General features: G+C 40.1%; 1 protein-coding gene across 4 annotated transcripts in view; it reads left to right on the top strand.

Moving 5' to 3' along the window:
• Positions 1-13,782, top strand: part of tec (tec protein tyrosine kinase) — a 78,684-nt gene that overhangs the window by 20,883 nt on the left and 44,019 nt on the right. The window contains exon 1 of one of the 4 annotated variants that reach the window (XM_062981615.1): positions 11,783-11,891. The exons of the other annotated variants lie outside the window; for them this stretch is intronic. The gene's annotated coding sequence lies outside the window, so the exon portion shown is untranslated. Of the gene's footprint in view, positions 1-11,782; positions 11,892-13,782 lie in introns of those variants that run through there. 4 annotated transcript variants of the gene reach the window in all.

Raw genomic sequence — 13,782 nt, forward strand, 5'->3', positions numbered from 1 at the left:
ACTTGGCCATGCATAAAAATTCCTCCAATTCATTTGCATTACAACAGAACTGTAATGTAACAGAAGGCCTAAATTAATACATAACATAAAATTACATATAAACGTTTAATGAGACTGTGGTTGCATTTTTTTTTGCAGTTTTCTTATTTTGGGTTCAACTGATGACATTGTGCAACTGTATCACTTTAACTTCCGTGGCTGCATCCTGTAGAATCCTGGAGTTTGTAAGATGGTGAGGCACTAGAACACTTTTTCTAAAAAAGAAGTATGGTACAGAGGGGAGTCCCTTTTTTTCCAACCTACAGGTTTCATCAATGTGGCACTATGTCAATAGGTGACAATGCATCAGTCTAATGCAGTCTATTCAGATGGGGATCTGTTCAGGTTGTGTTTGTCATTCACCCACAGGAGGAATTCTGGCAATTAGTTGTTAGTTTTCAAAGGTCAACATGTGTGATTGGACATACAGTGTCCCCTCACTTATCGCGGGGCTTGGGTTCTAGGAGCACCCACAATAAGTGAAAATCTGCGAAGTAGGGATGCTATATTTATTTTAATATTTATACATTATTTTAGTAGTTATACACTATTTTAAGTTTTTATCAACCAATTGTGTGTTGATAAATTGCCTCCTTCTCCTCCCGTTGCTGCTTGGGCTCCTTTTCTCCCCCTTTGGCTTCTCCTTCCTCCCTTCCTTCAGCTGTAAATTGTAATTTTTTAATGATTTGTAATAGTCTTTTAGAGTTTATTGAAAAACCGCGAAAAGTGAACCGCGAAGTAGTGAGGGAACACTGTACTTCCTATTTCTTGCCATATCTCTTGTTAAAATATGGAACTAAGAGAGAAGGAATAGCTGTGTCCTTAATGCTGGTTTAAACTTGTGCATACATATGTAAAGATTTATTGTATTACACATGATTATTCTATTTTTTTTTAAAAAATGTGGATTAACTCAATTTAAAAACATATTTAAGGTGAATTACAATGAAAAACCCATATGTTGTGTTTGACAATTAACAGTGTTTAACAACAACAACAACAACAACAACAACTTTATTCTTATATCCCGCCACCATCTCCCCGAAGGGACTTGGGTGGCTTACAGATGGCACAAGGTGCCTAAAAACAACATAAAAGTGAACACAATATAAAACATGTGCAACATATAAAACATCAATTCAGACTCAGTCCTATGAATCCTATAGTTTTATGTATAATAATGGGGTATTTGATAATGTCAGTTACTTTCTAAGGGCCCTTCCAGACAAGCCCTATATCCCAGGATCTGATCCCAGGTTTTCTGTTTATCCCAGAATATCTGGCAATGTGTGATGACTCATGGGCCTTGTAGTCCTGTTCCTAGTACTATTGTGGCAGACGAAGAGGAAAACATGGGATTTTCGCCGATTCAGCCAGAGCCGGAGCCTTTCCACCTGGAGGATGTTTGCCCTCAAGAATTCAGCCAAACAGGCCTTGGGCAGAACTCCCCCCCGTGTTCCCGGAGGGACAATTATACTAGAGATAGAGGAGTCAGAGAGGCTAATCGCCGGAGCCTGAGAATCGCTGCCAAACAACTAGCTGATTAGGTCTGCTTCCCTTGGGAAATTCTAAGGAGCCATGCATCTGGACAGAGTTGGGTTTCGCTTCTCGTTCTCTAGGGAAAGTGTTCTGTTGGCGGGAAAACGAGACCCAATATAGGTGTTTGTCGCAAGGGGAACTTTGCGGAGTCAATTGATCAGCTTGAGGAGAGAGATCGTGTGTGGACTTCATAACCCCAGTTCCTTGCTTCCTGGATCAAGTTTCAAGCCTGCCTTGTTTCACGTTTTGCCACGGACCTTGTTTCATGCTTCATGTTTGCCTCGTTTCAAGTCTTTGATCTAGCCAAGAATCAAGTTTATTTTCCAGCCTTGTTGTCAAGCTACATTGGACTTTAAAGACTCTGTCATTTCCCCACACTATTGCTTGGCAAAGTGTGTGTTTCGGTCAAGTGGATTATAACTTTGAACTCTAATATCTTATATTGGACAATACTTTTCTGGACTATATTTGGCCTTATCTGAAAGGTCTGCTTCTGAACTATATTCTTCACTTGTTTTTATTGTTTTTATATATTTCATTAATAAAGATATTAGATAGAGTCTGGCCTCTGCGCATGGTTATTGGTGTTCTGCAGCCTGGGTCCTGACACAATGCAGACTCATATAATCTAGTTTAAAGCAGAAAACCTGGGATCAGATCCTGGAATATAGGGCCTGTCTGGAAGGGTCCTAAGAAGGCAAATACTTCAGCATTTGACAATGTCTAAGTTGTTTCCCCTAAAACTTCCTTTTTCTGAATAATCTAAAAAGGGAACTTAACTGTAATATTTCCTTTAGTTCCCAAATTTGGTTCACTGAAAAAGTTCAAGGATTAGAAACTACAATTTTCTTGGTTGTTGGTAGATGTTGTGAAAGAGCACATCTGAAATAGCAGCAGTTATTTATTTATACATGTCATGGGACTACAACAGCCATTGACAAAAACTGAAAAAGTAATTAAATTATTTGTTATGCAGAGTCGTTTAGGTATGTATTAATTACATGTACTTAGTGCCAAATCAAGCACTAAGAAGGATGTAGGGCATGTCTGTACTTTGCAGCGAATGTTACATGTAATCTGGTCCAGAAAGAGCAGGGATACCAAGATAGTAGGAAGAGCTGAACCAAGTTTCCTATTCATAGTCTTGTATTGATATCTCAAGGATGTCTACTAAGTATTAGAAATGCTTCAGTAAACTGTTCCTTTAACTACAGTAGAGTCCCGGTTATCTGACATAAATTGACGGGCCGAATGTTGGATAACTGAAACTGTTGGATAAGAAGGAGGCCCTATTATCCCTCCCGGCAAGCACCTAGCTTGAAGAGGCCCTCTGCTGCCTAGAAAAACAGCTGTTTTTCTAGGCAGCAACGTGCAGGGGGCCTCTCCCAGCCAGGTGCTTGGCAGGGAGGGAGGAGACTTTTTGCTCCCAGCAAGCACTCGGCTTGGAGGGGCCCACTGCTGCCTAGAAAAACAGCTGTTTTTCTAGGCAGCAACACATGGGGGCCTTTCCAAGCAGGCCCGGCCCAACATGGAGGCCATTGAAGCCCCCGCTTCGGGCGCACGATCCCTGGGAGTGCCGTCAAGGTGCCCCCCGGCAGGGACCATGGGCTCGCTCGCCGCCGAACAGGAACGCCTGTTCGGCGGCAAGCAAGCTCTCCAGGAAGGCCTACCTCTTCTTCCGGCCCGTGCTGGGCCCGTCTTCAGCACGAGAGGCGGGGTCAGGGCGTGAGAGGCGGGGCCAGGGCACGGGAGGCAGGGCCAGGGTGTCATTCCAGGCTGCGCGGCACGCTGCATGAGAGGCGGGGTCAGGGCATGCTGCACGGGAGGCGGGGCCAAGGTTGGCCCCACCTCCCACACCGCTCGCCCTGGCTCAGCTGGCCAGGCTGCAGCGGGACTCCTGGCTGGGCCTTCGCCGCGGCCTGGAAGAACTTTCCCGCCGCTGCCTGGCTGGCTGAGCCAGGGCACGCAGTGCGGGAGGTGGGGCCACGTCTGGGCAGGGCCCCGCCTCCAGCGTCATGCAGCCACACCACGCCTCCCATGCTGCGCGAGAGGTGGGGTCAGGGCACGTGACGCGGGAGGCGGGGCTAGGGCGCGCTGCACAGGAGGCAGGGCCCATGCTGTGCCTCGAACTCATGACCTCGAACTCATGACCTCTTGGTCAGAGTGATTTGTTGCAGCTGGCCACTATCCAGCCTGTGCCACAGCCCGGCCTGTTTTCTCCTATTCCAAGGAGAGCAGGTGCCTGCTTTCTCCTATTCCAAGGGACACCAGAAGACAGTCATTTGTGTTCATGCCATTAGGCATCTCCTCCACATCAAGGTGATAGAACATGTTCCATATGGAATGGGATTTCAGATCAATTTTGAATTTGAAGCACATAAGCTTTTTTGTTGTACACAAACACTTTCTCCTGGAAATGCTGTCCTCCATTTAGGGGAGGAAATTTCCACTAGACTTGCACAACCTGTGATTTATCAAGGTAAACACAGTCAAGCAGATGTACATTTAATGATTCTGCAATGCTTCATGAATTTTATGAATTCCCTGGGATTGTTAAAATAGGATTACAGAAACATGGGGCATGCATATTATTATAAATGTAATCTTAGCTGTATGCTTAAATCGTGATGTTCAGTTAAATATTGTTTTCTGTGAATGATTCCAGGAATGTAAGTCTAAATTCTAGGGCTTGTAGACCTAAATAATTTCAGACTCAATGGTCACACTTATTTAAAAAACATATTCTATATGTATACATCAACAATTAAGTTACTACATTTCTATATGCACAGTACTACATTTCTATATTTGGGATTTTTTTAAACTTTTTATCTCATGTAGCATTTAAAAATGAGAGCCAGTGTGGTGTAGCAATCTAAGTGTTGAACTAGGACACTGGAAGACTAGGGTTCAAATATCCACATGGTGATGAAAACCCACTGAATGACCTTGGAGGAGTCATCTGCTCTCAGCTCAGAGGAAGGCAGTGGCAACTCTGCTCCCCTCCAAACAAATACTCCCAAGAGAATTCTGCAATAAGCTTACCTTAGGGTTGGCATAAGTCAGAAATGACCTGAAGGCACACAACGACTCTAATGATTCAATCGCATGCTGCTCCACATCCATGGTAATGTAATACACTCTCAAGAAAACAGCTGCCTGGTGCTTTTTTCTGAACAATGCTCAACATAATGAAGCCAAATTCTTGTAGTAGGGAATAGCTGCGCCATTCATTACAAATTTAATCAGAAACAAATCTGACAGCATTGAATTGAATTGTTTATTGTACTAGCCATAGGCCATGACATCAGTAAAATGCAACCTTTATAAACACTTTCCAAAATAAACGTTAAAACTTATTCAAAAATTAAAACTAGGTCTTTAAAATTATGATAGCAGAAACATAACAATGACAGTGGCCGATTTGTATCATCCCAAACCATCTCCATTTTCATTTCTGACCCCAAGTATGGATTTTGCTACTTTAGCTGTGATCTTTTGGGCTGTGATTGCAAATGTAGCAACCTTTAGTGATATATTTTTGGAATAATCTGCTAGCAAGTCACAGATCACAGCAGATTGTTGCCATGCTGCCCTTTCTTCCAAGAGTGTTCCCAGGAGATTTTTCCTAGGATCATTATACAAGGAGCAATGTAACAGATATTCAGTTTGGTACGTTCTCAAGTAGTGGGCATAAGATTGCACATCAAATAATCTAATCCCATTTTAAAAAATAGGGATGGAAAGAGATCTTTGACTCAACAGGGGAAGCCTTGGATACACTGCTTTTGTGTTTGAAGTACAGTCTGCCTTCTGCACCCATAGTTTTTGCATCTGGAGATTCAACCTTTCATTATTTGAAAATTTCCCTCACCCTCCACCCCTTGATTTTGTCATTTTATATAAGGGATACCATTATACTGTCCCGTTGTATATAATAGGACTTGATCTTTCATAAATTTTGGTGTCCACAATGGGTTCTGGAGCCAAATCCTAGTGGAACTAAGGGCAAACTAATTATCACATAGCTAGCCATTGCTATTTATTTATCGTGTCAGAAGCAAACCGAGGGTACAAGTTGTAATATATTTGAGAACACAAACGAAGTAAAAAAAAAAAAACGACATTATACTACATGTCCTTTGACTAGCTGGCCACTTGGAGTGCCTCTGGCTTTTCTGTAAGGAGGTCCTCTATTGTGCACATGGCAGGGCTCAGTCTGCATTGTAGTAAGTGGTCTGTGGTTTGCTCTTCTCCACACTTGCATGTCGTGGACTCCACTTTGTAGACCCATTTCTGGCTCTGCATCTTGTGATGCCAGAGTGCACTCTGTTCAGCACCTTCCAAGTCACCCAGTCTTCTGTGTGCCCAGGAGGGTGTCTCTCATCCAGTGTCAGTCACTAATTGAGGTTCTGGGCTTTAGCCTGCCACTTTTGGACTCTCGCTTGCTGAGGTGTTCCTGCAAGTATCTCTGTAGATCTTAGAAAACTATTTCTTGATTTAAGGCGTTGGCGTGCTGTCTGATAATCTGAATGGGATGGGCCGGAGATGTCAATGCCTTGGTCATTTCATTGTCGGCTGCTACTTCCCAGCGAATGTCAGGTGGTGCAATGACGGCTAAACACTATAATTTCTCCAGTGGCGTGGGGCGTAGACATCCTGTCTTATTAAGAGCCACATCCACGGTTTTAACGTGGTGAGATATATTCCACACTGGGCATGCATATTCAGCAGCAGAGTATATAAATAGATAAAAAGACCGATATTTGTCCGATATCTTCTGGATCTACAGAGATACAACAATTGCCCCATTAGTGCTATGTGCAGCAATGACATCATAGTGTGTTAGTTTTAAGTAGCCACTAGTGTTCTTTGAATGAAATCACTTTGATGTGAACTGGCTTGCAGAAAACCCCTCTCTTTAGCACTTTTGCTGGCCACAGAGCAGTGGCCACTTCACTATTTTTCCCATCCCATCAAACATGCAAAAATGAATATTTCCACCTAGGTGTCTTGAGCCATCCTATTATGCGAAAATGAGCTCATACTAATACACAAATAAACTCTCTGCAATTATTTGCTTACATACATATTTTAAAAAAATAAACATCATTGGCAGGTTTAAAATTCAACATTGAACATTGAATCATGACAGAGTCTACTTCCTAGCAGAAATGATCACGACTTGCTGGGCCTTCTTGCCTTCCACCAACTAGTTTGGTCATGTTGAACTTCTTTCCCAGATCCAATGTGAAGCCACCTGGAAAAAAGCCCTGGAACTTATTTGTATCTTTGGCCAGGATGTTGGGGGAAAGGCAGTTCTTTTTAAAGAGGCGTAAGGGCCAAGGTACCAGTTGGGATGCAAATAATTATGAACATCATGCATCAGGTTAGTAGCTAGTATGAAGTGAGTACATTTTTTTGGTCCACGTAGACTGGTCCTAAGTCACAATATATTAGTTTAAATATTTAACTTTATAATGAATTGTGGTTGTGGCCTTTTATATAAGAGTGTGAAGTTTTATATTTTTGACGCCGACCAATGAATGTTTCTTATATGCATGTGTATTTTTACTTTCAAATATTGCATAAACCACGCCAATGAGAGTGAATCATCAAGCCAGTTACCTGAGACACATAAGACCTCTTTTTAGAATGAAGTTTGAGAATCAGAAATTAGAAGCATATATGAAACTATCATTTCTTCATTCTTAAAATAAAACAGTAAGTTCAAGGCAATGGAGAGTTTCTATATTTGTTTCTTTTTAAATGCAGACAAGCTTTTCTGACTTCTTCTTTTTTATGCCATAATGTGTTAGTGTTTTTTTTTCCTTTTGATATATTTTTTCCAGTTTCCATTTCATATGACAGTCTTTATTAAGTAAGATGTTGCTGGAAATACTTAAAAATATTTTGTACAAGTCAGCAGTGCAGAATATAGACCAAAAGTCATGTTAGAATTCTTCTATAAACTCCTAGAGGGTAATAGAAAATAAGCATCTAGGAAATTGAGAGAATTAGCAGATGAAAGGTCCTCTGGGTGACCATTGATGGTCAGGTTCTGGCTGGCTGAAGTAAATTTTCCCCAGGGAAATAAGTGTGTAAAATTTTCATATTTGTGTCTGTATCTTCTGATGTGTTTTATTTTGGTTTGCTGTTTTTACCCGGGCATGGCCCCATTTAATCTGCCCCAAGTCCACAATGGGTTCTGGAGCCAAGTCCCTTTGGGGAGATGGAGGCAGGATACAAAAATTAAGTATTATTATTATTATTATTATTATTATTATTAGTATATGGGGAGAATTGTTCAAGAGAAGGTACAATTCACCCCATATACCCCAAATGACCCCACCCTGTAGGTCATTTGGACACGAACCGTTAGGGCTTTAAAGTTGTAACCAGCACTTTGTACTTTGCCTCAAAACTAGAAGGTGAAGTGATTTTAGTAAGGATGTAATATCTTCACTCCTAGATGTTCCAGTAACCAATCTGTCTGCCATATTTTGAACTAACTGGAGTTTCTGAACTTGATACAGACAATTTATAGCACATTGTAGAAGTACAACTTTGAGGTTACTAGCATGTGCACTACCATATTTAGGTTCTTAGTTCTTAGTTCTAGTAAGGGGCACAGCTGGTGTATCAGTTGAAACTGATAGTAAGAGAGATTGATCCGAGGCACTCCCAAGCTGCAAACACAGTCTTTCAGGGGGAGTGTAGCCCCATCCAGAACTGGTTGACATACCTCCATCCCCATGTTAGGACCCTTCATATCAAGCACATCTTTCTTACCTGGATCCAGTTTCAATTTGGTTTTTTTTTTCATCTAGCCCATTACCTCCTCCAGGCATTAATTCACTATCCTTAGCTGAAGGTGTGAAAAAATGTATTTGGGTGTCATCAATGCACTAATAGCACACCATCCCATGCCTCTGGATGATCTGTCCCAACAATTTCATGTAAATGTTAAAAAGCATTGGGGATAGAACAGCTCCTTGTGGGCTGCCACATGACAGCTTCTTTTTTGGGGAGCAGCTATCCCCAAGCACCACCATCTGGAAGCTGCTTGAAAGGTATAACTGTAACCACTGCAACACAGTGCCTCCGATTCCCAAATCCCCCAGGCGTTCCAGGATACCATGGTGAATGGTACTGAAAGCTGTTTTCTGCTATTCAGACATTACAAGGATATTTTCTACAGCAGTGGTTCTCAACCTGTGGGTCCCCAGATGTTTTGGCCTTCAACTCCCAGAAATCTGAGCTACTGGTCAACTGGCTGGGATTTCTGGGAGTTGTAGGCCAAAACACCTGGGGGCCCATAGGCTGATAACCACTGTTTTACGGAGTAAGAAAAATCATTCCAATTTGCTCAAGTTGTATGATTCACACTGGCTGCAGCGTTCCACTGTATTGAATTTTGTGCAGAGCCTACATAGTCTGTGCTACTAGCAGACAGACCAAACTCATTTTAAACAAGTTTCTTTGTCATGGCTTCCATCAACTAGTTTCTGTTTGCAGTTTAAACATATCCCATTCCTAACTCCAGGGGGGAGATATTTTGAATGCAGACATTTGTGTGTTTGGACAACACAGAAAGAATTTTTGTACTTAAAATATTCTTAAGGAGGAAGAGCATCATTGCATTCTGTAAGACTAATATTAGAACTGCTAGTACAAAAATGTGTATGGGTCTGATTTTGTTTAGTGCAACAGATAAGACATTTTCTGAATCAAATACGATTCATACATGTGTGAACCATGCTATCAGACAATTATCCATTCCAAATTATCCAGTAACCATAGTCATTTTCAAATTCAATTCCTATGACTTTCCTATTTGTGGTGGGTAGTGTGTGTGAAGGGGGGGGGGTGTGCGTGGGTGAGAGAGAAAGCCATTTTCCCTCTCATTCTCTTTTTAGCTTTTGGGTTTCTTATGTTGTTGAGGCACCCTCTGGACTAGTGCCAAATTAGGAATGTAATTTGTCATTAATTTCTTCTTGAAGCAAGCAACAAGCAATTTTAGCAATTTTCTTCCCACTGCAGGAAGAATATTATTTTAAAAAATCACACAGTGTTCAAAGCCCATTGATAATTTGGGACTTCTGTGTGGAAATTATTTTTAAAGTGGAAATAAGCTATCTCCTGCATTGCAAAATCTTGTTTTCGGTGCAAATTGGCCATGTGAAAATTTTGTGTGGAATGAACACAACACAATTGCAGCGTCTTACGCACAGAAAATATTGTTTTCTGTGCAAAACAACATCATGTGATTTTTGTGCAGGATGGGTCTCAAACTCAGAATTCTTGCCAGTCCGGGCCCTGGTTATCTGCTGGGGTTTGGATCCAGGATCCCCCATGGATACTAAAATCTGTGGATGCCGAAGCTACATTGTATACAATGGAGTAGTAAAATGGTGTCCCTTATACAAAATGGCAAAATTAATGTTTGCTTTTTAGATTTTCTTTTAAACATTTTCATTAATACAGAGTGCATGGTTACAGAATCTGTTGATACAGAGGGATAATAGTATTCAAGAAACATGTTTTTTTTTCTATCATTTTTGGAATATTTCAAGTATTTTTTTCTATTGTTTTGTGGGAATGATGCAATGGCCTGCAGAAAAAAAAACAGCAAACAGGAGCCTTTCCCCCCTTTGTGGAGAATGATTTGAGATTCATTGCATTAACTGAAGACAGTTTGTGAATGCCTAAAAGCATGGTCAGTTTACATCTTTCTGTTTTGAAAGACACTAAATTTGCCTCAGAACTTGATAGATTTGGATGCATAGGGTGTATCTTCACTGAAGAATTTGTGTGATTTCACACCACTTTAACTGAGCTATGATAGTTAATGTGGTATTAAACTGCATTAATTCTAAAAAGTTTCTTGGAAGTTTTTGAAGATTTTCTTCTAGTTTCAGAAGCAAGGCTATCAGAATTTTTAATCATTTTTCCATTACTGTACAGTTCAAAGAGTGCTATGAGTAGGAGACAAACAATCAGATTTTGAAGGTTAGGATTTGCTTTACCATTGACTCATTCTGTGACAGATACTTACTCAGCCTCCCAGCTACAAGTTCCTGGCATGGAAAACAAATGTAGAGATTTCTTTTTAAAAAAACAGGCATTGAGATGTACAGATAAAAATGTTTAGGTTCATAACATACTTGTATTATTAGACAGTTAAGGTTAATGAAAAGGAGGGAGTATGTTGGATTTGATTTCTGTTTGAGAACTACAAAAATGGTACTTGTTAAATCCAGCTTCTTTGCATTTGACAGGTATAAATTTTTCCTCTTCACATCTCCGTTCTCCAAAAGTGAGGAAATTCCAAGCATGTATGAAGTTCTAGAGATTCTTGTATTTTATTGTGGGTGTGGTATGCTTTTATATGACACTCTAGTCCAAACAATAATCTTACGTACAAGGTGCTGTAGGCTATATGTCATAGGAAGTTATGGGTAAAACCATCTGAGTATTCCTTGCCTAAGAAAACGATGAAACTCATGAGCTCACTACAAGTAAACAGTCTACTTGAAGGTTCATCTATACAAAATGAAAAGTATGAAGTGCCTTCCATTTGAGTTTCATCCCAACACGCTGTCTCCTGGTGTGTTGGTTGCTGTTATGTAGGAGACTTCATCATGCCTGTTATAAAAATGGCATATTTTCATATTTAGCTAATATCAAGTGTATCTAGGACTGCCTACATACCACCTTTTAGTGTTCTCTCTGTTGTTGAGTTACCTTAAAAGTAATGTTCACTATGAGACCCATGTGTATGATTCTGAAGTTATACTGTTATGTTTTCATTCATTGGGCTCTTTGACATTGTATTGGAGTTAGTTGTGCTTGTGAGTCAAAGGGCATAAAACAGTGGTTCTCAACCTGTGGGTCGCTAGGTGTTTGGGCATACAATTCCCAGAAATCCCACCAGTTTACCAGCTGTTAAGATTTCTGGGAGTTGAAGGCCAATAAATCTGGGGACCCACAGGTTGAGAACCATTGGCATAAAACATCTTAGCCACTTGAGCATCTAAGCATCTGAAACTCTGGCTGACTTTTTGTTATAGTTGTGGAGCCCAACTATCTGAACAAGTCAGACTGGCTGAGCAAGGCTTGGTGGAACTGGGAATTATGGAAATTTGGGAGGGAACACATTTTGAAACTCCCACAGGTATTACAAATATGAGCCATGAAGCTCAGTGTCAGTCTGTAGGATGGTTTATAGGAATACTGTTGCTGTGTGAGTTTTTCAGTAGGAGCCTATACTGAAGTACAAATATATTCAGATACAATTCAGATGTTCACAGGTAAGTGTGACCATTCCTATTTTCTGGGAAGTAATTTAAAAAGTTCAGTTCTTTTGCACTCTTGAAAAGCTCAAATGGAAACAAGACTAAGGACTGAACTGTTTTGATGTAAAAATTGTAATATTTGGTCAGTTTCACCAATGGCCAAGGGTTTTAAAAACAGGTAATGGCAATTGTGTTCATTTCCTGTTGATAATCATCAGAATGTGGTAGTTTTGCAATATACTGTTTTAGAAAACATTATTTATGTGGTTGCCAGTAGCTGACAATATACCCATAATCTAGGCATACATTACATACAAATCTCTTTTGTAGCTAGTGGTCATCATGCTTCACATGGGAATGAGTTTCATAGGTAAATAATGCATTTTATTATTTTGAAATGATTGCAACATTAATTTAGGTTGTCTTAAATCTAAGCAATCTGAGTGTTTTTTAACTGAATAAAAATAAAAATCTTTATATTCAACGTCTTCTTGTGGAAGATGATTCAACCCTCCTTGTTTTAAAAGTGATCTTAGTCTGTATTCTCCAGCTCTATCTAGGATTATTTCTGGAGGCTAAAATGTAGGTGATATATTTTTAGCAAAAGAGAATTGTTGACATATCACAGAAACAAAAATAATGACTTTGCTCTTGCATTGCTTTTGCTGTGAGCTTGCTATGATTCTACAATCCAGAAGTTTTACTCCAGACTAATTCACATACCGTATATACTCGAGTATAAGCTGGCCCGAATGGTAAAATGTTTTTGAATATTTACATAAAGCTCTACTTTAAGATAAGATTGTCCAACTCTGATTAAATAATTATTCTCATCTTCTTCAATGTAAATGTGCTTATGTATCCTTTTAATAATAATAGAGTAAAATAATACATGTAATAATAATAATAATAATTAATACAGTAGAATAATACATGTAGCAATAAATAGAGTAAAATAATAAATATAATAATAATAATAACATCAGAGTGAAATAATACATGTATTAATAATAATAATAAAAATAGTGTAAAATAAATATAATAGTAGCAACAATAATAGAGAAAAATAATAAATGTACCATATATTCTGGAGTATAAGCTGACCCAAATATAAGCCAACCAGGACCCTCACCCGAGTATAAGCTGAGGGGGGCTTTTTCAGTCTTAAAAAAAGGGCTGAAAAACTAGGCTTATACTTGAGTATATACAGTAATTGTAGCTGGGATATTTATTCCAGTTTGCACAATCTTGCATCTACTAAGTTTGAATCTCATTTTCCAATTTCTTTTAGACCTCATCTACATAGGCAGCTTAATTCAGGACCAGTATGAAATCCTCTAAACCAGCCCAGTGGTGGCCACACACATGGTCTGCAACCACCAGTGGTGGAGGGGCAAAGTTAAGTCGAGCCTGACTAAGAGTGTATTGGCCCCAATGGACCATCACCTCAATGTCTGTGTCATTTGCCGCTGTCAGATAGCTGCAAAGCTCTTAGCACTCTTGCCTATCACAGGTACTCATGCTGATAACAGCAAAAACAGCCATGCAGCCACTGAGGGGATGATCACGCCTCCTTCTCCTTGGTCACATGGGGACATCTGCAGGTGTCTGCCCAGGGGACCTACGATGGCCAGGAGCTCTCAGCAATCTGGTAATGATGATGGTGGTGACATGGGCCTGATGTGTCACATTTTCCCTGTGGTCATCATCACAGAAAAAAATATAGTTGCAGTGGCCCATGTGGACAGTTTGCTCCAAACTCCAGGGAATCTCAAATTTTCTAAAGATGAAATGGGATAACAGCAGAAGTTTACACTAGCTGTTTCCAGGATGGTATGGTAGAATGAGCAGATGAGTAACATAAATGTGAAGTCCTGGAATGTTGAGGTGACAGAATGGACTGAAG

This window comes from Anolis carolinensis, chromosome 5 (assembly GCF_035594765.1).
Source record: "Anolis carolinensis isolate JA03-04 chromosome 5, rAnoCar3.1.pri, whole genome shotgun sequence".
NCBI lineage: Eukaryota > Metazoa > Chordata > Lepidosauria > Squamata > Dactyloidae > Anolis > Anolis carolinensis.